A 26384-nucleotide genomic window follows, 5' to 3' on the forward strand; every position below is an offset into this window, starting at 1 on the left:
TCAATTTTGAACATTTACTGACCAGAACCTGCACCCGTTTGGAATAAAGGTAAAGTTATTAATGAATATAGTGGTGAAACAGATCGCTGATGTTTTTCGTCGTCTTGTTTTTGTCAGGTTGCGGGTGGAATCATGTAACTTTACACATGATTGGTTTGTTCCGGCAAGCCGCTGTTTATGATGTTTTTGGCTGAATACCATCTTTGCACCGAAGAGGATGTTCCAGAAGTGGATTGAAGTGTAGTGCGCAAGTAGTGAGCTCCCTCCAGTTGTGCCATTTTGATGCCTTCTCCCGTAAGGTGGCCAACTCATATCCTCATATACTCATAACGGCAAGACGGAAGATGGCAACCCGAACAGACGGTAATAACTAAATTCATGCCATTTTAATAACAAATACTGTTAAAATAACAGAAAGTGTTATGGAATATTCTTGCAAAATCCATTTTTGCATAAGAGTTCAATAACAGTTTATGTTATCATAACAAAATTTGTTATCGGTCTGATATTGATTGAAAGCCAGAACAACTTGGGAATAACATTTTTTGTTATGGAAGAATACCTCAAACTGTTATTGGGATGATCGGATTAGATGTTAAAATAACAAAAAATAATAACAAAGATTTGTTCGAAGAATAACTTAAAATGTTATTAATCTGTTATTACGATAACAATCCAATAACAAAAAAATCATAACAACGAATAACAAATCCTGTTATAAATAAATTATAAATAACATAAATGTTATAAAGAGAGCATGAGAGCATGAGCATGAGAGATCACCCATGGTTGCCCCTCCGTTGCTGAACAGAACCGTAATATCCTTTCAGCACTACTGATTATAGGCTTCGACGATCTAGTGATGTTTCCCTTATCAACAGCATGTATGAATGCGCTGAAAAGATAAAACACCATGATTGCTAAAGCTAGATCAGTTGCGAATAGGTAACAGTCATTGGCCACCAACGGCGCCCGCCATGTCAGTTTGTAGACCTCGATTTTAAGGGACGGGAATGTTAGTTAGCGCAGGTTGCTACTAGGGCAGCTGATTTACTCTGTGCTTACACCCCACGAGCGCCAGGAACCTGAAAACTTGTTAGTAGGATAGGGTGTTTGGTCAGGATTCATCATAGAAGATGATGATGCGACCCAAAATCATAGTGTTTGTTGAACGGTATTTTGTATTATTCTCAAGGCAAGCAATCGGAGGCTGCGGATGAGACATTTCCCGTTTATCTGTTGTTAAATTTTAAATGAAATGGTCTAGTCTTAGACAGCCGGCTGTGGAAAGATAGAACCAAAATCATTTGTAATTAAAACTGAAGGGTTAAACAGTGTAATTTTTAACTTGAGATGATTTCACGAGTTTTGAATGATTGATGTTTAGTGAGGTACTGATTAACTTTGCGAACGACGAGTTACGATGTATCGAGATGAAATGGTATGATAGGGTTTTGTTGTTGTTGCACATCGACAACGGACGCGAAAAATTTACCGACCCGACGAAAAGGCATCGCAAATCGAACTGGCTAACTGTCATCGGGACAGCCAAAGCCAGCCGCACTTTCACACGCACACACGCACGCGAAAAAACGAAAAACACACTGCGACGGACGCGAAAAATTTTGCGACCCAACGAAAAGGCATCGCAAATCGAACTGGCTAACTGTCATCGGGACAGTCAAAGCCAGCCGCACCTTCACACGCACACACGCACGCGAAAAAACGAAAACACACTGCGACGGACGCGAAAAATTTTGCGACCCAACGAAAAGGCATCGCAAATCGAACTGGCTAACTGTCATCGGGACAGCCAAAGCCAGCCGCACTTTCACACGCACACACGCACGCGAAAAAACGAAAAACACACTGCGACGGACGCGAAAAATTTTGCGACCCAACGAAAAGGCATCGCAAATCGAACTGGCTAACTGTCATCGGGACAGCCAAAGCCAGCCGCACTTTCACACGCACACACGCACGCGAAAAAAACGAAAAACACACTGCGACGGACGCGAAAAATTTTGCGACCCAACGAAAAGGCATCGCAAATCGAACTGGCTAACTGTCATCGGGACAGTCAAAGCCAGCCGCACCTTCACACGCACACACGCACGCGAAAAAACGAAAAACACACTGCGACGGACGCGAAAAATTTTGCGACCCAACGAAAAGGCATCGCAAATCGAACTGGCTAACTGTCATCGGGACAGTCAAAGCCAGCCGCACCTTCACACGCACACACGCACGCGAAAAAACGAAAAACACACTGCGACGGACGCGAAAAATTTTGCGACCCAACGAAAAGGCATCGCAAATCGAACTGGCTAACTGTCATCAGGACAGCCAAAGCCAGCCGCACTTTCACACGCACACACGCACGCGAAAAAAAACGAAAAACACACTGCGACGGACGCGAAAAATTTTGCGACCCAACGAAAAGGCATCGCAAATCGAACTGGCTAACTGTCATCGGGACAGTCAAAGCCAGCCGCACCTTCACACGCACACACGCACGCGAAAAAAAACGAAAAACACACTGCGACGGACGCGAAAAATTTTGCGACCCAACGAAAAGGCATCGCAAATCGAACTGGCTAACTGTCATCGGGACAGCCAAAGCCAGCCGCACTTTCACACGCACACACGCACGCGAAAAAACGAAAAACACACTGCGACGGACGCGAAAAATTTTGCGACCCAACGAAAAGGCATCGCAAATCGAACTGGCTAACTGTCATCGGGACAGTCAAAGCCAGCCGCACCTTCACACGCACACGCACGCGAAAAAACGAAAAACACACTGCGACGGACGCGAAAAAATTTGCGACCCAACGAAAAGGCATCGCAAATCGAACTGGCTAACTGTCATCGGGACAGCCAAAGCCAGCCGCACTTTCACACGCACACACGCACGCGAAAAAAAAAACGAAAAACACACTGCGACGGACGCGAAAAATTTTGCGACCCAACGAAAAGGCATCGCAAATCGAACTGGCTAACTGTCATCGGGACAGTCAAAGCCAGCCGCACCTTCACACGCACACACGCACGCGAAAAAAAACGAAAAACACACTGCGACGGACGCGAAAAAATTTGCGACCCAACGAAAAGGCATCGCAAATCGAACTGGCTAACTGTCATCGGGACAGCCAAAGCCAGCCGCACTTTCACACGCACACACGCACGCGAAAAAAAAACGAAAAACACACTGCGACGGACGCGAAAAATTTTGCGACCCAACGAAAAGGCATCGCAAATCGAACTGGCTAACTGTCATCGGGACAGTCAAAGCCAGCCGCACCTTCACACGCACACACGCACGCGAAAAAAACGAAAAACACACTGCGACGGACGCGAAAAATTTTGCGACCCAACGAAAAGGCATCGCAAATCGAACTGGCTAACTGTCATCGGGACAGCCAAAGCCAGCCGCACTTTCACACGCACACACGCACGCGAAAAAAAAAAAACGAAAAACACACTGCGACGGACGCGAAAAATTTTGCGACCCAACGAAAAGGCATCGCAAATCGAACTGGCTAACTGTCATCGGGACAGTCAAAGCCAGCCGCACCTTCACACGCACACACGCACGCGAAAAAACGAAAAACACACTGCGACGGACGCGAAAAATTTTGCGACCCAACGAAAAGGCATCGCAAATCGAACTGGCTAACTGTCATCGGGACAGCCAAAGCCAGCCGCACTTTCACACGCACACACGCACGCGAAAAAAAAAAAACGAAAAACACACTGCGACGGACGCGAAAAATTTTGCGACCCAACGAAAAGGCATCGCAAATCGAACTGGCTAACTGTCATCGGGACAGTCAAAGCCAGCCGCACCTTCACACGCACACACGCACGCGAAAAAAAAACGAAAAACACACTGCGACGGACGCGAAAAATTTTGCGACCCAACGAAAAGGCATCGCAAATCGAACTGGCTAACTGTCATCGGGACAGTCAAAGCCAGCCGCACCTTCACACGCACACACGCACGCGAAAAAAAAACGAAAAACACACTGCGACGGACGCGAAAAATTTTGCGACCCAACGAAAAGGCATCGCAAATCGAACTCATAAATAACATAAATGTTATAAATAACATAAAATGTTATTGGCATAGTATTTTCAAATAACAGAAAGGGGGAGCGGCCGTGGCTGACTGGTTACGGTGTTCGCTTTGTAAGCGAATGGTCCTGGGTTCGATTCCCATCTGCTCCCAACGAGAAATCATAGGATATATGAATCTTGAAACTCTGAACATGAACGAAAAATCAAAGTCGCTCGAGTCGGGGTTCGATCCCCCGTCCTTTGGATTGGTAAGCAAAAATGCTAACCACTAGGCCATCGCGACTTGGTAGGCTATGGCTGGAATAAGGAATACTGTTACTGTTACTATATACGCGCTGGGTCCTTGTCCATTTGACAAGGGTTCGGAAGTTCTAAATAACGTTTGAATCCGATTGATGCAAACGTTCTTCAGGGCGGGGCTTGTCGACTCAAGCTGAGGGACCTCGCGCTCGGCTAGCCAGCGTAGAAATGGGTCACCGAAGCTCGGCAGAGCTAACACCTTCCAAATGCCTATGCGAGTTATTTGCATGTATAGAATATAGATCTAAAAATACATGGAAACAACTCAATTTGTAAGAAGCGACCGCGTGGTCCCGTTTGGTTGGTTGCACACACACACACACAGTATTTTCAAATAACAGAAAATGTTATTCCCAAGTTATTTCCGTCTGCTCGGGAAGTGGAAATAAAGCCGAGGCCGAAATTCCGGCGGAAAATTGAAAATAAAAACATTTTGAGCTGTGGGTGATGTTTGTCATGAAATTATATAGTAACAATAAAAAAATAGTTTTGGAAAAAAACAGATTTTCTTTATTGCAACAAGATTTTTAGGATTCCAATTCGAAAACTGATCCACCGAATTGTCGTTTAATGTAATTTTACACGACCTTGGATTATTGATGGTCGTGTAATTTTACGTCTTATTCAACGCTAATTTAGGTCTGATTTGATGCTCCAGTTATGTGCATCTAATTTAACCGAAAATTACACGTTTTTTCGTAGTGTGAGGGTATATACTGCTCATGTTCGCATAATCGTTTCATTTGCGAAAACAGCAAGGCTGAGAAAAACGCATTTGAAGTTTGTCCCATACATAAGGCTACGTGGTAAGTTTTCGCGAAAAACTGGATTTCCTCTTGATTTCAAGAACAAAGCAGGGAAACAGCATATAATTCCAGAGTGCCTCTAATGTTGGCAGGTCAGAACTTTGACATTCAATTAAGGCTAATTAAAAGCGTTTTCAATAGATCTCGAGTGATAAATAGCTCAATAAGAAGTGAGCAAGCAAGTTTCTATCAAAAGTTTTGCAAACTTAGTTTAGATAGTGGAAATCAGCAAATTGAATGGAGTTACGAGCGAGTGCATAACCTGCCAAACATACGAGAATTTCCCCTACTGGGTGTTAAAGGCTCTTTTGAAAGAGCACACGATTTTGAACCAAACTGCATCAATAACTAGAAATTGATGAAAATGAGGATGGGACATTTATGCGATCACGGGCAGTATAGTTTTTATATTTGAAATATTTAAAAATATACAACAATCTACACCCAGAACTGGGCATCGGCATACGAGAGAATAAAGAGCACGATTCGGTAGTAAAATGGTACTGTGTGCGGACTGAGAGGATAAATCCCGAAATAACCGAGAGTACTTTCTCATAGGTTCATCTTCAAAAAAAGTTCATCTATAAAAAAAAATACCGGTACCGAGACTCGAACCCAAGACCTTCGGCATATTGAACCGTGCCTTTGCCGTATGGGCCACCGTGTTTCGGTGACAAAGTGGCGGTCATGTGTTCATATAAGCCCCTCAATAGGATGAACTGTTTCAATGAACGAATGAACACGCGAGAGGACTATACTCTCGCAAAATAGCACTTTTCTCACTTTTTTTTTTCGTGAGGACTATCCTCTCGTTCTTTAACTTTGGGTGTAGAAGGCAAAATAAATAATTATTGAAATTTCGATGAGGACCTAAAGTAAATCTGCTCCGTAAAATCAAACATGGTTGGTCAAACATTTCAACCATGAATGCCGTCTCTACAGTTCCAAATGTAACGAAACAATGCTTCTTCTTTTGGCAGATCCTATTCGGCAATGGAGCACCGGATTCGAGTGGTAGAAATGACAGTTTTCCCATAAGGAATACATTGTAGAAAAAAGCAAAAACTGCTCGAACGGAAGTGCAGAACTCAAAAGCTGAGTATTCAAACAAGAGCTTCACCCAACATTTGAATAAATGTGCCCAACTGAGCTTCCTTTTTCAAAGGTTTGTTGCCTCGCTTGAATGGCTTATGTCGTCAGATCAACGTTATCGTGCTATCTTGTCGCACGTCGCTTTTTCACGTTCCGGAAAAAAAACGCTTTTCAATGTTTGACCTTGAATAAAAAAAAAGCTAGAGCACGCAATGTAAACAATAACAAACACGCCGCGAAGTTTGGTTGAATTTGGTTGCTGGAATCCCGAGTTATAATTACAAATGTTTACGGTAGTCGAGCATGTACGTGTGTCAAACGCGATCTGACCTAAAATCCCTTAGGTCAATTGTCGCACTTACAGCAATAGCACGAAAAGATTGAACCGTCATGTGAAGAGTGACAATTCACGAAGTTTTTGTTGAATCCCAACAACAACATTGAAATTATTTTTGGGGATCTGTGAAGGTCAACAAGTCATCGACTTGGACTTGGCCCTATTTAGTTTGCAACGCAATGTTTGCCCAAGCCTTTCAAGCATGAAATCGAGTTCTAAGAGCAAAGTGCTCAAACAACAAATCTGACAAGCCGCAAGCACTTCCGCCATCTCGTACCGTTCCTGATGTAACGGCAGGCTTTTTCTGTTGGCAGTTTCCAAAATGTGACTTTCGCAAAAGAGCTTCTGGAGTGGCTGCACTTATTGAGAGCCACCCAACATGCAAAAATTGTACTTAAAACCCGGGCAGACGGTGATAACAAAATTCATGCCATTTCAATAACAAATACTGTTAAAATAACAGAAAGTGTTATGGAATCTTCTTGAAAAATCCAGTTTTGCATAAGGGTTTAATAACAGTTTATGTTATCATAACAAAATTTGTTATTGTTCTGATATTGGTTGAAAGCCAAAACAACTTTAGAATAACTTTTTTTGTTATGGAAGAATACCTTCAACTGTTATTGGGAAGATTGGATTAGTTGTTAAAATAACAAAAAAATAACAGCAAAGATGTAAAAATGTTATTAATCTGTTATTACAATAACAATCCAATAACAATAAAATCATAACGACGAATTACAAATTTTGTTATAAATGACGTAAAATGTTATTGGCCTTGTATTTTCAAATATCAAAAAAATGTTATTCCCAAGTTATTTCCGTCTGCTCGGGAATCAGACACTTTTGCGTTTTACTTCAACAGATTGACAGAATCTTACGATACATTTGGTACCATTAAAAAAAGCTTCTGCATGATTGCGGGCTCCTGAACAGTTCTCTACGAAATCGGTCTCTTTTTAATTTTAATTTTTGATTTTTTAAATCCGGCTGAAACTTATTTAGTGCCTTCGGTATGCCCAAAAATAGCCATTTTGCATTATGTGTCCTATCAATAAATAAACTAGTGTCAGTTCATTATCTTGATTTTAGAAAGATAAACAAAGATAAATTTCAAAAAGATGTTTATTTGATTTATTTATTTTTTGTTTAAAATTGTTTTTGCTCGCTAATTTCTTTACTTATTTTGTACTTTTTTAAAAATTCCAGAATGTTTTGCAGCAATCTTTATTTTCAGTATGACTAAATTGCTGTCTGTAAGCTTTTTCAAACAAAACTTTATCGCTGCAAAGTTTTATTAAAAAAAATACTTTGTTTTGCTTACTCACTTACTGAAAAAATCAATTTCAATCAAGTTCCTCAATAAAGAAAAGCTTCAATTTGCAGTAAACATGGTACAAATTGTATTTTTTTTTAATTTCGTTATCTTGCGCCATTTTACAGTTTATTGGTTGATTCTGAAACTTTCAATAAAGAAATGACATGATGCATTCTAAAGAAAAAATATTTAAAAATTACAAATCCAAATCAAAATAATAGTTGAATTCACAACATTTTATTGCAAAAAAAAATGATCTCAAGTTTATTTTTTTATTTAGACACTCAATTTTTTTATTTAATATTTCATGATCAGCGTTAGGGGCGGTCATAGAACTATTTTTAAAAGTCGTCGCGGGCCGGATGAAATGGCTTCACGGGCCGGACGTTGGGCAGGCCTGGTGTAGTCCTTATCCATACCTACAACTTTGCCGAAGATACCAAATCGATCATAAAATTCCTTCAAAAGATATAGATTTTTGAATTTTCATGTATCATTTTTGTATGGACAGCTGCCAAATTTGTATGGAAAATTATATGGACAAATTAATGATGCAAAATGTCTTCTTTGGGCATACCGAAGGCACCAAAAAAGTTTCAGCTGGATTAAAAAATACAAATAAAATCGTATGACCGAAATCTCAGAGAATTGCCCTCTTAATAACGTTCTCTAGTCACAGCCAAAAATCTACGACCCATTGACAATCCATGGTCAACAAGCTGGGTGGACCCAGCCTTTCACAGAGACATCTAAACTTTCAATACCGTACGGAGACTACCGAGCAGGTGATTAATCTTCACCATTGTACACGGTTTGATGCGTACGGTTGGACGGCGTTTGGGAATGTTTTGCGAAAACCAGGCCCAGGCAAAGCCACAGCAGAGCACGGAAACGAATTAATTGGAACTCTGGGGCAGACCAAGTTCGGAGGTAATCAAACAATTGGTTAATTAGCTAACGAGATGTCATCTGCCGTAACGATGACGACGGTGGCAAATTCTACCAGGAAGGAAGTGGCTGTCTAGTCATTGGGCGTCTTCTCCGGTATTGAGCTTGACCTTTCTATAGGGAGGTCATAGACACTCAAGAACCAAATGTTATTCGTCGTAATAAAATTTAACAAATTCACCTAAATTTGCTACTCGGCGCCCTCAAGGCCCCACAGCAACAATTCAGGTGCAAAACTTGTTCACCTCCCCCCGATTCCCAGGATCAACTACCGTCGAAAGTAGTTTCTCAAACAATTCAGCAAACAGCCAAAACCAAACCCTACTCTGGTTCCAAACTAAGGCACACGGGTATCAAAACCGAACGTCCCCGGCTGTGGAACGCATGCTTCAGAAAGAAGTTGTGAAATTAGTCGGTGGCTCTAGCTGCTAGTCAGACCGGACCAAATTTTAACGTACCCGATCGAGTGAGCAACACAACACCATCAAAGAAAAATAAAAATAAACGACGTGCTGTTGAAAGTTTTTGGGCAAACCAACAATAACGAACCAGCCCGGTAGCGCAGACGACGGGGTTGAGAAATGATAAAACCTCCTCATTTTTTTTTCTGCTGTTTGTGGATCGATTACAGCGTCTCGTAGTAGCAGCGATTAGTGGCGCAGGAACGTGTCCAGCAGCCATTTTTGAGGGTAATTTAGAGTGGCAATGCGAGGTGTGTTAACTGATTTATAATCGAATCTAGGTTAGTCGACATTTGAACAAAATTAGTTAGGAAAACTCCATGAACTACGTGAACACTACGAGAAGGGGGGCTCCATATTTTTAGGTACCATATTTCGAGTTTTAGTTTTTCATACTAAGATACAGTTTTGTTCTATAATCAAAACTTGTATCGTTGATTCGCCATTACATGTATCAATACAACTTTGGCAATTGTCCTTACAAAAATGAACTGTAAGTTTATGAAAATCAATATTGAAGTTGTTTCAAAGTTTTAAAAGTTCAAAAAATTAACTCAAATTTATCACCACTTTGTTCACCTGATTTTTTTATGATTTCGTGGACATCGTAACGTAAATTTTATTTGTAAAATTTAACAATCTGTACGAAATTCCGAAAAATTCGTGGATTTTCTTAAATCAATGCTTAAAATAATAAATTTAACAAAAATGTTAAATAGAAAAACATATTTTATTTTAGAACTCATTAAATGATATAAAAGTGAGAAAAGTAAGATTACAGAACTGTAGTTAGGTTAATGCTAATTTTGCTTGCTTTTTTCGCTACCACTTCAAAATTGTCCAGAAAAATATTATTCAGTTCTCTAGGATTTCGGTCATTCGATTTTTTTTGTATTTTTTAATCCGGCTGAAACTTTTTTGGTGCCTTCGGTATGCCCAAAGAAGCCATTTTGCATCATTAGTTTGTCCATATAATTTTCCATACAAATTTGGCAGCTGTCAATATAAGAATGATGTATAAAAATTCAAAAATCTGTATCTTTGAAGGAATTTTTTGATCGATTTGGTGTCTTCGGCAAAGTTGTAGGTATGGATACGGACTACACTGGGAAAAAAATGATACACGGTAAAAAAAATTTGGTGATTTTTTTATTTAACTTTTTATCACTAAAACTTGATTTGCAAAAAAACACTATTTTTATTTTTTTTATTTTTTTATATGTTTTTGGACATTAATTGCCAACTCTTCAGAAATTTCCAGGTTGTGCAAAAAAAATCTTTAACCGAGTTATGAATTTTTGAATCAACACAGATTTTTTAAAAAAAATCAAAACATTGGTCGCCAGAATTTTTCAAATTCATTTTTCGATGTAAAATCAAATTTGAAACCAAATAGTACTGGAGTAAAATTTTTTTTTTTTTTTTTGGTTGAGTTCTGTTCCGTTGGATGTTGGATTGCTAAACCGGCCTGGATGGATGGATCGCACAGGTGGGGATGCTAGAGCAGGACAGTTTAAAGACCCCGCAACCTACCTCATTCCGGGTAGGTTGCGGAACTGAATCTGAAGGCCGTCGAAACTTCCCCGACGACGAAGGTTCGACCGGAAAATGGACAACTTCCGGAAGCCTGAGAACACTGGAACGCGCATTGGGAAGGTGGCGAGCGCAGTCCATCTCCGCGTGAATGGACCTGGTCGAAGTCAAAATCCCAGGAACGAAACGGGAATCGGAGCCGTGGGACCGGTTAAGGTGGAGTACAGTTGCAGCGGGGAGACTACATTGCCACTGTTTCGACGAAAGAGAAAAAGAAGAACGATGGAGCAGATTACGAGTGGAGCGTTTGCAATCGGAAGCAGCCCAACCGGGGACCGGCCTTTCGATATTAGGTGTATCTTGTGAGACGCTTGAAGAGAAGCTGATTTTGAAGAAGATATCAACTGGTGAGCTCGTTCTTTTTATAAAACAAGTATTCTTTCATTTATTCTGAAACACACACACATCACTTAAGACAACAAAGCAAAATTATTACTATATACGCGGTAGGGTGTTCCCTTGGTCGTTCGCTGTGAGTTGTGGATTGCCTGCTTCTCTAATGAAGGTTCGACTAAGGGGGCATGCTTATTAATTTCTCGTCGCTCCATACCCTCAGTGACGTGATGGGAGCAAGGGCGTCTATGCAAAGTGTCCCTACACCCGCTACAAATTTCCGGCGCTTGGGGAGGAAGCGGAAACCATTTTGATCTATGCGCCGATATTTGTAGCATTAAAATTCGTGCAAAAAAACTTATGCACGTGGGTGTACAGATTACGGAGTAAAAGATGATCGAATTGTTCACCTAGCGCTCACATGTGTTTCAGGACCAAGTTGCCTGCGGGTATGGGGATCATACATACATACATACATAAAACTTGATTTGCAAAAAAACACTATTTTTAATTTTTTTTTATTTTTTGATATGTTTTAGAGGACATAAAATGCTAACTTTTCAGAAATTTTCAGGTTGTGCAAAAAATCATTGACCGAGTTATGAATTTTTTAATCAATACTTATTTTTTCAATAAATCGAAATATTGGTCGCAAAATTTTTTCAACTTCATTTTTCAATGTAAAATCAAATTTGCAATCAAAATGTACTGTAGTGAAATTTTGATAAAGTGCACCGTTTTCAAGTTAAATCCATATTTAGGTGACTTTTTTGAAAATAGTCGCAGTTTTTCATTTTTTAAATTAGTGCACAAGTTTGCACACTTTTGAAAAACATATTTTTGAAAAGCTGAGAAAATTCTTTATATTTTGCTTCTTCAGACTTTGTTGATACGACCTTTAGTTGCTGAGATATTGAAATGCAAAGGTTAAAAAACAGGAAAATTAATGTTTTCTAAGTCTCACCCAAACAGCCCACCATTTTTTAATGTCGATATCTCAGCAACTAATGGTCCGATTTTCAATGTTAATATATGAAACATTTGTGAAATTTTCCGACCTTTCGAAAACATTATTTTCAAAATTTTCAAATCAAGACTAACATTTCAAAAGGGCCAAACATTCAATATTACGCCCTTTTAAAATGTTTTTTGCGACCAATATTTCGATTTTTTGAAAAAAATCAGTATTGATTAAAAAATTCATAACTCGGTCAATGATTTTTTGCACAACCTGGAAATTTCTGAAAAGTTGGCATTTTATGTCCTCTAAAACATATCAAAAAATAAACAAAAAATAAAAATATTGTTTTTTTGCAAATCAAATTTTAGTGATAAAAAATTAAATAAAAAAATCACCAAATTTTTTTTACCGTGTATCATTTTTTTCCAGTGTAGTCCGTATCCATACCTACATTTTTGCCGAAGACACCAAATCGATCAAAAAATTCCTTCAAAAGATACAGATTTTTGAATTTTCACATATCATTTTTGTATGGACAGCTGCGAAATTTGTATGGAAAATTATATGGACAAACTAATGATGCAAAATGGCTTCTTTGGGCAAACCGAAGGCACCAAAAAGTTTCAGCCGGATTTAAAAATACAAAAATTAAAATTGAAGAAAAAAGACCGATTTCGTGGAAAATTGGTCACTGCACTAAATAGCACACTGTATTTTGTTTATTTTTGCTTTTTAATCTGAATTTGGCACTTTTTCTATATTTTGTATTTTGAATTCACAGATTTGAGAAACCCTTCCCAAGTAACATTATATGCTTTATCAAAGCTGTTCAAAATCAAACCATCCACATTAACGACCCCCGGGTCTTTTGTGGTCTCTATTGCAAGTTTCTGCTCGAACCTAGGAGTCCGAAGGCTTGAATGGGGAGAGCACCCAAACCTCTTTCTACTCCAAGGAACCTTCCACCCCAGTGTTTGGACTGACGACCTTTGATTGCGAGTCCAACCGCCGCCAGCGATTCCACCGGAGTAGACTTGGTTTGGTGTGTTGTTTGTACTTATGGCATGGAGACGACTCCTATACCTGGAATAACTTAACGGCCTAACAACCAAGGCCGGGACCGACATTTTACTTCCTCATCCGATGGAAGGTTACAGCAGATGGGAATCGAACCCAGAATCATCCGCTTACAAAGCGGACAGCGTAACCATTCGGCCACGCACTGCCACGCACGCACTATCAAAGCTGTTACAACCGCAATAAAACCTATCAGCAAAAACCAACATTTAAACCACTTAGTCGTAACAGCCTCCCCTGAACCCCATAAACCTCTGTTAAAACCCAAAAGGACCTCCGCAAAAGGATTTCACGGCCTATTTATAAAACCTACATAGGAATTCAAGGCTTTAAAATTGAATCCTAACAACCTCCTCAAAGCCTTAATAAAACCTTTGTTTATACCCAGGCCGCTTAAAATGCTTTTTTAGGAGCTTATGGTTTTAAGTACGTTTTTGCATGCCTAAAGGCAATTGACAGCTACAACACCCTTGGTTTTAAAGAAGCATGAGATAGAACCGTTAGGCATGACATTGCCATCAGGTTTTCAAGATTCTCTTAAAACTTTCATAAAACCTTATTGAAAGCCGTTTGGCTTTTATTGCAACCAGGTTTTATGTCCCAGGCATAAAACCTTCTTAGAACCTGGCGCGAGATCGGATGCGTTTTTTTCCGATGACGTTTTTTATCAAAGATTTATTTGCAAATGTGAATTATGAAGATTTACGAAAAGGGAATTTTGTGATAAATTCGTCGGGAAGTTTAGCTCGTTCCGGAATTGTCCGAGTTTCGTGTGCTCTTCCGATTGGTGTCAACGGTGGCCAACGCAATCGTCAGCGACGCCAACCAACAGCAAAAGCAGATCGAAGATGAAGGCTCAATGGTCCAGGATTCTACGGTCGATGAGCAAGTTGAAGGTTCAAGCGAGCCGGAGAAAACGCGGTGGCCAACAGGGATCTGTAGGAGCAGCAGTAGCAAATCGGGAGATGGGGTTCTTCTCCCAGTGTAATTCCAAGGTCAACCGTTGGGCCCGACGGTGCTGTTTCCAGTAGCAGGTTTTGTCATCTTCGACGTTTGAAGTTCTGCAGATCGCAAGTAAATGAAGCTCAAAAACTAGACTTGACGATATCAACAATTGGTGAGCCCGTTCTTGTTATAAAAACAAATATTCTAACACTTATTCTAACATTCACTCATATCATTCAAGACAACCACGCCCAATTATTACTATATACGTGGTAGGGTGTTCCCTTAGTCGTTCGCTGTGAGTTGTGGATTGCCTGCTTCTCTAATGAAGGTTCGACTGGGGGGGCATGCTTATTAATTTCTCGTCGCTCCATACCCTCAGTGACGTGATGGGAGCAAGGGCGTCTATGCAAAGTGTCCCTACACCCGCTACAAATTTCCGGCGCTTGGGAGGAAGAGGGAAACCATTTTGATCTATGCGCCGGTATTTGTAGCACTAAAATTCGTGCAAAAAAACTTATGCACGTGGGTGTACAGATTACGGAGTAAAGATGATCGAATTGTTCACCTAGCGCTCACATGTGTTCCAGGACCAAGTTGCCTGCGGGTATGGGGATCATACATACATACATACATACAGGCATAAAACCTTCTTAGAACCTTTAAATCAGCTCATGCTTGTTGGTTGCTGTGAAAGCCAACATAAAACTTACAAGCAGTCAAGATTCTACCATAAAACCTCAGTAAAACTAGGTGGTAGCTAGTTGATTTCAAAATGTTATTTGGGTTAGCACTCCGGAAATTGTTTTTTGATGGCTTTATTCATATTTTGCATTTTTCACAGTATCCTTTTACATATAAATTGTTTAACATTTTAATGAATACTTTTTAATTCAAATTGACAAAATGTGCTCTTAATTCGATGTTTAGCTATATTTAATTTCAGGAATGAAAACAATATCTTTTTAAATGCTTTAAAATTTTCAGTGAAAACAGTAGAGCAATCAACTACAAACGAATTTATTTTCCTGCATTTATTATCACTTCAGCTCGTTTAAAATATTTTGAAAAGGCAAGTACAGCTCAAATCAGGAAAGTTTCTGGTGATTTTGATAGCCATTTTTGGTTTGTCGAAAAATACACTGAAAGAAAAATATACGCCACTTCTATGCTATTTTTCAATTTCTTAGTTTAAAAGTTAAATTTTAACGTGATGTCACAATTTTTTTTTCGTTGAAAATATGTTAGGAAATAGCCTAAAATGTTTCAACAAAACTCACAAAAAATGCAGAATGGTATGTTTCATCTAAAAAATACAAAAATACAAAAATCATTTACTAAAATAGTTTTTTCAGTGGTCTTAACGTCAATATTTTCAAAAAAAACGATAGTGGTAATCGATTCTCCAGACAATTTTACATAAAAGATTCCATATTGACCATTGTCCTTTGCCTACTCCTTGTCATGATACAGCGGCTTTTAAAATAAAAATGTTGAAAAAATTAGGTTTTTTGTGGTTTGTGGCAATTTCTATAAGATTGATTTTTCCATCTCGAAAATATTTTTAACGGAAAGCTCGTCCAATTTTCCATAAATTTGCCTTTGACAGCTTTTCAATTTGACTCGCTTTAATATTTACGTAAGCATATTTACTATCCAAGTTTCTACCACACTTGTAACGGATTGTTTTGTTCCTCGACTATCAACAGTTTTGACACCGAAGGTGTCGCGCCACTCCCGGGGATCGAGAGACTGCTGAAGCTGTTTTTAGAGACCCGGCAAAGACTCTAAGGGCGGGTTAATAGAGGCTCAAACACCAGAACACAGATACCTCCCGAGGGACCAATTAATTTGCACTAGATGTTAACGTAATAATACCAGAAATAATCAGAAACTAAACTCAAATTTGTGTGCGATAATTCATGTATTTGACCCGCTTAACCCACGTTGTCCACGCAAATCGGCCACCCAATTCAGTTACCAAACACGCTGGATGGTTTGACGGACCAGCATTTAGGCTTATATTGCGTTTTAGCTTAACAATATGGGTTGTGACGTCACGCCTAATCTTACCAACTAACAAGTTTGTTTGAGCTCAGGGTAAAAAAAATAACTTTTCAGATCTGACCTTAATCCTTGGGCGAAGGGACCGGAACACTCCGACGGCAATCTCCAACGGCAATCTCGATCGCGATGCCCCGCGCCAGGTATGGCACAGGTAGGCACGCGCGTGCACGCGCTGCGCAAACCGGTTTCCGATTTTTACTACCAGATGGCAGTACGCTTCCTCGAGCGTGCGACGTTTCCGCGCGCGACCCAGCTCCTGGTCTCCGCTGCGACAGCACCGGTTACTCCCGACGGGTAGTCCACCCGCAGTCCTCAGACGTTTGAGGAGTAGAATTTCACGTGAAAAGTTTCCTAATTTCCACTGAGCGACCGGAAGGGGGTTGCAAAGCCGGAAAATGAGCGTATCGGCTGGTCGCTCGCAGTCAGTGGTCGTCAAGCACTCGAAATCACCGCGTGTTCACACTTTTGGACGATGGCGAGCACGTGTTTCGATGGTTTTGTTGCCTCCAAACGACAATTGGACAACAATATTCGCAAGATGGCCGACCGGGCCTACAATTTGAGCGTCCTAGGTTGCGTTGCGGTGCTCAAATGGGCCAAATCTCCTCCACGAGGCCAATCCGCGTGCCTCACCGGCAATGCTCGTCCGCGAACGGGCCAATCGTGATGTTCAGCTGGCAATCGGTCGTGCCCCAACTCGCACCCACGCTGGGAGGTGGGCAAATTCACCTGTCCAACGTTAATTCACACGTTTTAGTCGCAAAATCTTCACAATTGATGCCGCCAGGGCTTCTTACCTTCGGAAAGTCGCAAAGAACACACCCGCGAAGGTCAGAGGAGATGCCGGAGATTAACTAATGGGCCTAAAGAGCAAACATTCTAAGTTTTCTTAACATTTACACCAGGAATTCACAATCTTACGGTTTTGTAACAGGTTTTAAGCTTCGGTAGGCTTTTCTACCGGGTTTGCCCTAGTCAATCCTTGGCTAATGACACTTTAAACTAACTTAGTGCCACAGAGGTCGGTCTAGCAACTTTACTGGTTGACGGTCTTCACGTGAAAAGATAGAAAAAGTCCCGCGAGGATCTAAAGGCCTCGACAAGATCGCTCTCACACAGAAATGGAGCAAATTGGAGGCTAGTTCCATCTCATTCTGGCATCAGGGAAAACGGGGCCTTTGTGAGGAGTTTTTTCGGGCTCTTTTATAAAGGTCGAGTCCCGCTCCCGTTTCCTTTTAAATCGTATTTCTTTATTTCTTTAGGCAAATTTGGTAGGTCACTCGACAGTTAAATGAGATCTCGTGGAACGTATAGTAGAGATCTCACGCGAAGCTTTTCAGTAATCTCCCTACCTCCCACCAAGAGATGGCGCTCTAATGAGGGAAACTTTTTCAAGAAAAGTAAAAGAGTTATTGTTAAAGAAGGTAGGGTCACAATTTGGCATTACATTCTCGCCAATACTAATTTAATAAAAATTTTGAAATCAGAAATTTCAAAATTTTTATTGTTCAAGGTGAAGAAATCATTAAAAAGTTGCCATCTGAATATGTTCAAAGTAATCTTCATAAAAAAATGCAGTTTTAATTGCCGATTCCCAAGACTGCTCTAATATTAAAAAAAATCCATTGAATCCAAATATTCTGTTCCAACTCTAATTATCATTCCTATTCATCTGGGTCTCTACACAATCATACTCGCAGTCAAATCTTAACCTTAACTAAACCGAATGACGTCAGAGATATCTGACAAATTTCCATGTACCAAATATCCAACAAACCTCAGAAAGATCTGAGAAAACTTATTAAAAACCAATTAACTTCAATAACTATTGAAAAATATGTTTTGCTAAGCCTAACGCAAACGTACCGAAACGCGTTCAGAAATATTTCACACCGAATCATCCCTCAGAATATTTTGGAAACAAATATCGCATCAGACGTTTCATTTCTAACGTCACCTAACTTCGACCCTGCGAGTTCGATCTCGGCCGTGAACTGTCATTTCTGTCAAACAAAACAAATGAATCAAAATCTCACTGAAGGTAAGAAAATGTGGTTTTCTAACAAAGTTGGTCTATTTTCGCTAATTATGAAGTTTTAACGTAACGATGGAGCGATGAGATGAACTTTTATACGAAAATGTTGAGAAATATGATTGAATGGATGCACGGAAACGCCAAGTGAATCGAATATCGCGATTAAAATCTAAACAATGGAATCAAAACAACTTCTCTAACTAAATTGATGTGAGGAAACAGGTTAATGACATCTCGAACATCGTTTTGGTGTACTCAATGAGTGTTTGTGGTGCTTAATCAGCAGTGGTTGTTGCGCAGCTCTCGCTGCACCTGACATAGCTAATGGAACTCGTTGTTTATGCTCGCTTAAGGAACGAACCGTGGTAGCTTCCAGGTATCCTTTTACCCTCGAAATCTTCCAGAACATAACAGTTCGTTCCCAAAACTTGTCGAACTCGAACCTTCGTGTACTTTGCTCCAAACTTTCCAACAAAATCTCGTGATTTATCAGACAGCAGGACGTTCTTCTTGTAGACGACATCGCCCTCCTGGAACTGATGTTTCCGATTAACTCGGAGGTTGTACGGCGCGGAATACTTCCGGTAGGCTTTCAGCAAGTTCTCCTGACCAGCTTGTGCAGACTCTTCATTTCTTCGTTGAGCTTGACCGGGTCCTGCGCCAAATTATCGTCCACTTCCCTTAGGTGTTCGTACTCAGCCCCGGAACTCACCATGTTGCGGCCAAAATTGACGAAATACGGCGTGAATCCCGTGCTATCATGAACGTGCGTGCGAATCGCCCTGGCGATTAGATGTACCGAATCGTCCCAATCACGATGATCCGCTTTTGGTTTAGGGCACACCGAATCGCGGTTACAATAACTCGATTTACCCGTTCCGTCGGGTTTGGACCAGGGTGGTAGACAGCTAACGGCCAATGGGTAACCTCGTACCGCTTGAGCAGCTTGAGGAAAAGATCGGACTTGAAGACTTGCGCGTTGTCGGTAATACACACTTCTGGAACGCCAAACAAATTGAAAACAAAGTTCTCAACAAACTGGCACACCGCAGGAGCAGTCGCTGAACGCAGACATTGAACCATCACGAACTTCGAGAAGAAGTCACACACCACCAGGATCCACAGGTTCCCTTTCTTTGACCTGGGGTAGGGCCCAAGGAAATCCATGGAAATCATTTCCCACGGACGACTGCACTGCTTGGGTTTTCCGTGGACCGGCGTAGTATTAGTACTCGGTACTTTGGACTCCTTGCACACCAAACAGCTGCAACAAAAGCGCTTAATTTCCGTGGCCATTCGTGGCCAGTAAAAGCGTTCGCGGACTTTGGCCAGCGTTTTCAGAGGTCCTAAATGGGCCGCTTCGTGAATTTCTTTCACGATAGACCTTCTTTCAGCCAACGGAACGACGAACTTCCAGCGAAAACCAAGATCTTCCAGACCCGTGCTATTCGAGATGAATTTGAAGAGTTTTCCACCTGAGATTTTAAAATCGGGAAATCGCTCAGGAAACTTTTCCACCTGGTTCAAGAGTTGAGTGATGTACGGGTCGGGGAGGTCCACCTTGACCTGATTTATGGACCGGGACAGGGCGTCGGCGGGAATGTTTTCGCTGCCTTTTTTGTATTGCAGGTCAAGCTCGTACTTTGAGAGCTTGAGAGCCCAGCGAGCGATTCTCGGCGATTTGGATTCGATGGACATCGATTTGAGGAACGTGAGACTCATGGCGTCGGTCTGCACTACAAAACGGGAACCTTCGATGAAATGCTTAAAATTCTCGATACTCAGCAGGACAGCCAGGCACTCTCGCTCAGTGGCACTGTACCGGCGCTGAGTGCTGGACAGTTTCTTAGAAAAATAAGCAATACACTTCCGCTCTCCTTGGTGCATCTGCACAAGGACCGCACCAATCGCCAGGTCCGAACTATCGGTCTCGACGATAAACGGCAAATTAAAGTCTGGATTAGCCAGTATCGGGGCGGTCACCAGCGCAGTCTTCAGTTTGGACAGGGCCACTTCCGCTTCTTCGGTCCAGCTAAACTTATTTCGATTCTTCTTGAGGAGGTTGCTGATGGGGGTCGTAATTTCAGAATAATTTTGGATAAATTTCTGGTAAAACCCGGCGAGTCCGAGAAGGCGTCGGATGTCCTTCACTGTTTTAGGCGTAGGATAGTCTAAAACGGGCTGGATTTTGCTAACGTCCATGGACAGTCCGTCCTCACTCAGCACGTAACCCAAGTATCGAATACTCGTCTGACAAAATTTACTTTTGACAGGTTGATGGTGAGACCCGCCTTCTGAAGACGATCAGCGACAATCCGGATCCGGTCCAGGTGGTCCTCGAAGGTGTTCGACAGGATAATGATGTCATCGAGGTACACATACACCCAGGGTGCCAGGTCGTGTCCTATGACTTTCGTCATCAGTCTCGCCATGGTCGCCGGAGCATTGGTCAACCCGAACGGCATGACAACAAATCGGAACAGACCTTTGTTCGTGCGGAACGCCGTTTTGTCTTTCGCGGCCTCGTCGAGTGGAACCTGGTAGTACGACTCCGACAGATCAATGACGGAAAAATACTTCGACTTCTGGATACGCTGAAGAATTCCCATCATATTAGGAAAGGGAAAATCGTCCTTTTGGTGCATTGATTTAACCGCCTAGAGTCAAGACAGATTCTCCACTTTCCACTGGCCTTCTTAATCGGCAACAACGGATTTAAAAAGTCGACCGCCGTAGGGCACTCTTCTATGACCCCGAGGCGCTTCATTCGCTCGATTTCCGCGTCGATAACTTCCTCTACGGATGGAGACCAACGATACGGAGGAACCTTCTTCGGCTTTGCGCCCGGGAGAAGGTCGATCGAATGGGACATGATCGGAGTTCGACCTAGATTCCCGTCTCGCGTGGCCGGAAGTTGTTGTACTACTTCAAAAGTGCTTCTCGCTGGCTATCCGACAAGACATGTTCCGTGACCAGGTCACTAGGCTCGCAGATGTGTTTTCCGGTACTTCGATGGTTGGCATCTCCAAGCTGTCATCGGTTGAACTCTCGAGGTCTTTCGCAGATTCCGCTGGGCTGATTGGATGGATTTCAAAGCATATATTGTCATTTGTGTCACCAAAATAGTCCTCAACTCGCTGAAATTCGATCATATTGACCGTTTCTTCACCAACCGGGGAAAAACGGGGACCCACCAGACGGAATCCAAACTTGTTCAGGAAATCTACGCCTAGAATTAGGTCCTTCTTCATCTCAGGCACGACGATCGTGGGAAGGACGTGGGTGGTAGACTCGTAGGACAGGGAAGATTCACGTAACCGAGACATCGATACGGCGTACCATCAGCTGTCGTAATCTGGAGGCGAAGAGGTTGAATCTGTAAGCCCAACTTATTCAGCAAACCCAGCGAGCTGATCACCGACAAACTGGCACCGGTGTCGGCTAGCGCTTCAATCTCCTCAGATAGAACTCGAACTTTGAGGTGTGGGCAACGGTGAGGGTCGTGTTAATTCGATGCGCAGTATTGAAGACAGAAAACGGACGGTTGGGAATCTCCGGAGTATCAGATGGGGTAGATCGATTCCCTGGATCCATCCCATTTACTCGTTTTTTTCCTCCTCATCCGACCGAGTTCGGAGTGGATGTCCATTTGGGCACTGGAACGCGGTCGTACCCGTGTGTCCACACACATGGCAAAAGTACACTTTTTTCTGGTCGCACTCCCTCCACATGTGTCCTGCCTGGCGACAGTTCCAGCACATCGGCTTCCTGTTCTCACCTGTAGAGTCCGCAAGCTTCTTGAAACGACCATGAACCGCGCACACATCGGCATTCAACAACTCCTCATCAATCTCTGCAGCTCGTTCGTCCATGTCCACTTGGTGAACGGAAGCTTTTTGTAGACCTCCGAGGCCGTCGAGCGCATCGAGCTTGTAACACAGCTGGGACAGGTGATCAAGCGACTGAATGGTGGCCAACACCAGACTACGCTTGTAACTCATCTTCATGTTTTTGGTGACCAGGTAGTACAACTCCGCATGAGACATTTTACGAGTGAGGCGTTGCGCTAATCTCTCAATCTCTTCGAGATATTCACCGAACGGTTCATTGGGACGTTGTTTACGTTTGTCCAACAGGTCACGAGTAATGAGATCCCGGTTTGGATTGTCGTAGCGCAACCGGAGGTATGTTTCAAAGTCTCCCAACTGTCGAATCTGTCATGGTAGGTGGTATACCACACCGCCGCACCCTCGCGGAACAACAAATGGGCGTGCATTCGTAGATCTTGTTTACTGATGTGGTAGGACTCGCACATAATATTGATCTGGCGCAAAAAATCCACCACGGGAACAGAATTCGTACCGCCGGTGAATTTCGGCCATTTTTCAATTATGTTGCACTGCTGGTGCGGTAGTCGTCGATATCTCTCACCTTGCAGCGTTTGGACATCCGGAAACCTTCGGTTCACATCCCAAGACGGTCCTGGGGCGGGATTAGACTCCTGACGGCGCCGTGACTCTCCATGAACTTGGCTTTCCTCTGGTAGTTCAAATAATCCTTCTCCACGTGACATGCTTCTCATTTCAGGCTTCCCTGAAGTTTCTCGAGCGGATAACTGGAAAGGAGGAGAGGGTACACGCCTCGCTGGAGGTTGATCCTGCGAAATCCGTAACATCTCCGAATCCCGACGCAAATCAACCTTGGCCACTTGTTCGGCCAACTCATCTACGGCTTCTGGAAGGACCGATGCGCCGTTGGCTTGCTGCCTCATCATATGTTCTAGACACGCGCGAATGTAATTTTGAACGTCGGAAGCATGAATGAACTCATTCATATCCCTTTCATCGGCAGGTTCATTCTGAATCGTCGGCGTTGGAGACGATGTAGCTGCTGAACGGCCCATGTTCCCTGGTTGAGGCTGCTGCTGCGGCGGGAGTGGATGCGCACTCCCAGACGTCGGTTCAAACAAGGTTCGCGCAAAGCCACCGAGGGGTGGCGCCTTTCGCCTTGGATCCTCCGATATGGCAAGTGTCGAGTTGTCCACGCCAGCGGCGGCCGATTGCTCCCATCGCTGTGGATTCGACATCGGTCTTCCCAACTCGGACTGCCTTGTTGCCGCTGGGGAGAATCCGGACAGCCATTGGTTATAGCTCGATTGACCTCTAGGGGCCGGTACTGGGGCAGCCAACAGATCACGAGATGCTTTCGGTTTGGTCCCAGTATACGGATTAAGCGAAGGCTGCAGCGTCCTTTGAGTCGTTGTGGACGACGCGCGCGTAAGACGATCGTCAAGAATTCCGCCAACTGCTCCTTCCTCGAAATCCGTCGTCAGATCCACTAACTCCTGGGCCAACTGTCCCGGAGTCGCGGAGGCCAAATTCGAATGCACCGTATGGATTCGCATCAGGGGAACCTGTCGGCAGACATGGGCTAAATCAATGTTGTAGTACCTTCTTGAGAGTCGCTCGATGCTGTCCAACAACGCCTTCCGCTGCTGCCGATGTTCTTCCGTTCCCGGCGAGTATCGTCGAAGTCGCTTGTGATAGTGAACCAGTCGAGAGTAGCAATCATCATCAAGATTAGCATCTAGACAACGCTCCATTTCCTTCAGCTGTCTCGGGATCTTCACCAAGTCCTCCGCTAGCGAATACGTCGAAAAATGTACTTCTACCGGATCCTCGGGTTTTTGCAGCAAAGCACGCAAATTCTGCTGGCGCTCGCGTAATCCACCACGAACAGGTGTGGCACGAAGGCAAAATTCATACTCCATTTCATCCTCTTTGAGGCTGCATGGGTCACTTATGTAAACGTGATCCATTGTTTTGATTCCAACTAACACTTTTGAAATAACTCCTCAACAATGTTCGAAAATATATTAAAACAAAATCCAACGAAATCTCAAATTAATAGTAATCAAACCGAAATAGGGTGACTGCGAATCAAATTTAGGTCTATTACGGTGGTGGAACAAAATATTTGAATTGTATTTGGTATATTGCAAACGAAATGATGAAATATGATTGTCTTGAAATAAACTATGCTCAATAATAGTTCAGAAAACCCAACAAACTTCTAACTGAGTACCCAAACTAAACCCAACTTTGAGACATAGTAGAACTATTGCCACTATTGCTCGGCCCCACGTTGGGCGCCAAAATGTAACGGATTGTTTTGTTCCTCGACTATCAACAGTTTTGACACCGAAGGTGTCGCGCCACTCCGGGGATCGAGAGACTGCTGAAGCTGTTTTTAGAGACCCGGCAAAGACTCTAAGGGCGGGTTAATAGAGGCTCAAACACCAGAACACAGATACCTCCCGAGGGACCAATTAATTTGCACTAGATGTTAACGTAATAATACCAGAAATAATCAGAAACTAAACTCAAATTTGTGTGCGATAATTCATGTATTTGACCCGCTTAACCCACGTTGTCCACGCAAATCGGCCACCCAATTCAGTTACCAAACACGCTGGATGGTTTGACGGACCAGCATTTAGGCTTATATTGCGTTTTAGCTTAACAATATGGGTTGTGACGTCACGCCTAATCTTACCAACTAACAAGTTTGTTTGAGCTCAGGGTAAAAAAAATAACTTTTCAGATCTGACCTTAATCCTTGGGCGAAGGGACCGGAACACTCCGACGGCAATCTCCAACGGCAATCTCGATCGCGATGCCCCGCGCCAGGTATGGCACAGGTAGGCACGCGCGTGTGCACGCGCTGCGCAAACCGGTTTCCGATTTTTACTACCAGATGGCAGTACGCTTCCTCGAGCGTGCGACGTTTCCGCGCGCGACCCAGCTCCTGGTCTCCGCTGCGACAGCACCGGTTACTCCCGACGGGTAGTCCACCCGCAGTCCTCAGACGTTTGAGGAGTAGAATTTCACGTGAAAAGTTTCCTAATTTCCACTGAGCGACCGGAAGGGGGTTGCAAAGCCGGAAAATGAGCGTATCGGCTGGTCGCTCGCAGTCAGTGGTCGTCAAGCACTCGAAATCACCGCGTGTTCACACTTTTGGACGATGGCGAGCACGTGTTTCGATGGTTTTGTTGCCTCCAAACGACAATTGGACAACAATATTCGCAAGATGGCCGACCGGGCCTACAATTTGAGCGTCCTAGGTTGCGTTGCGGTGCTCAAATGGGCCAAATCTCCTCCACGAGGCCAATCCGCGTGCCTCACCGGCAATGCTCGTCCGCGAACGGGCCAATCGTGATGTTCAGCTGGCAATCGGTCGTGCCCCAACTCGCACCCACGCTGGGAGGTGGGCAAATTCACCTGTCCAACGTTAATTCACACGTTTTAGTCGCAAAATCTTCACAATTGATGCCGCCAGGGCTTCTTACCTTCGGAAAGTCGCAAAGAACACACCCGCGAAGGTCAGAGGAGATGCCGGAGATTAACTAATGGGCCTAAAGAGCAAACATTCTAAGTTTTCTTAACATTTACACCAGGAATTCACAATCTTACGGTTTTGTAACAGGTTTTAAGCTTCGGTAGGCTTTTCTACCGGGTTTGCCCTAGTCAATCCTTGGCTAATGACACTTTAAACTAACTTAGTGCCACAGAGGTCGGTCTAGCAACTTTACTGGTTGACGGTCTTCACGTGAAAAGATAGAAAAAGTCCCGCGAGGATCTAAAGGCCTCGACAAGATCGCTCTCACACAGAAATGGAGCAAATTGGAGGCTAGTTCCATCTCATTCTGGCATCAGGGAAAACGGGGCCTTTGTGAGGAGTTTTTTCGGGCTCTTTTATAAAGGTCGAGTCCCGCTCCCGTTTCCTTTTAAATCGTATTTCTTTATTTCTTTAGGCAAATTTGGTAGGTCACTCGACAGTTAAATGAGATCTCGTGGAACGTATAGTAGAGATCTCACGCGAAGCTTTTCAGTAATCTCCCTACCTCCCACCAAGAGATGGCGCTCTAATGAGGGAAACTTTTTCAAGAAAAGTAAAAGAGTTATTGTTAAAGAAGGTAGGGTCACAATTTGGCATTACACACTGAAAAAAAAAATCTGTTTTCAGTTATGA

At 42.9% G+C, this 26384-nt stretch overlaps 1 protein-coding gene and 2 long non-coding RNA genes across 3 annotated transcripts in view; all 3 read right to left on the reverse strand.

Annotated features, from left to right (window-relative positions):
* Positions 1-26384, reverse strand: part of LOC6035294 (elongation of very long chain fatty acids protein 7) — a 54144-nt gene that overhangs the window by 19449 nt on the left and 8311 nt on the right. The gene's annotated exons all lie outside the window — the stretch shown is intronic.
* LOC119769603 lies at positions 16490-17505 on the reverse strand. The gene is made up of 3 exons (XR_005278446.1): positions 17240-17505; positions 17116-17181; positions 16490-17047 (listed from the first exon to the last, which is right to left on the reverse strand). It is a non-coding gene; the product is annotated as an uncharacterized LOC119769603 (long non-coding RNA).
* LOC119769602 lies at positions 24579-26091 on the reverse strand. Its single transcript, XR_005278445.1, has 3 exons — positions 25826-26091; positions 25702-25767; positions 24579-25633 (listed from the first exon to the last, which is right to left on the reverse strand). It is a non-coding gene; the product is annotated as an uncharacterized LOC119769602 (long non-coding RNA).

Source organism: Culex quinquefasciatus, chromosome 3 (genome assembly GCF_015732765.1).
Source record: "Culex quinquefasciatus strain JHB chromosome 3, VPISU_Cqui_1.0_pri_paternal, whole genome shotgun sequence".
Lineage (NCBI taxonomy): Eukaryota > Metazoa > Arthropoda > Insecta > Diptera > Culicidae > Culex > Culex quinquefasciatus.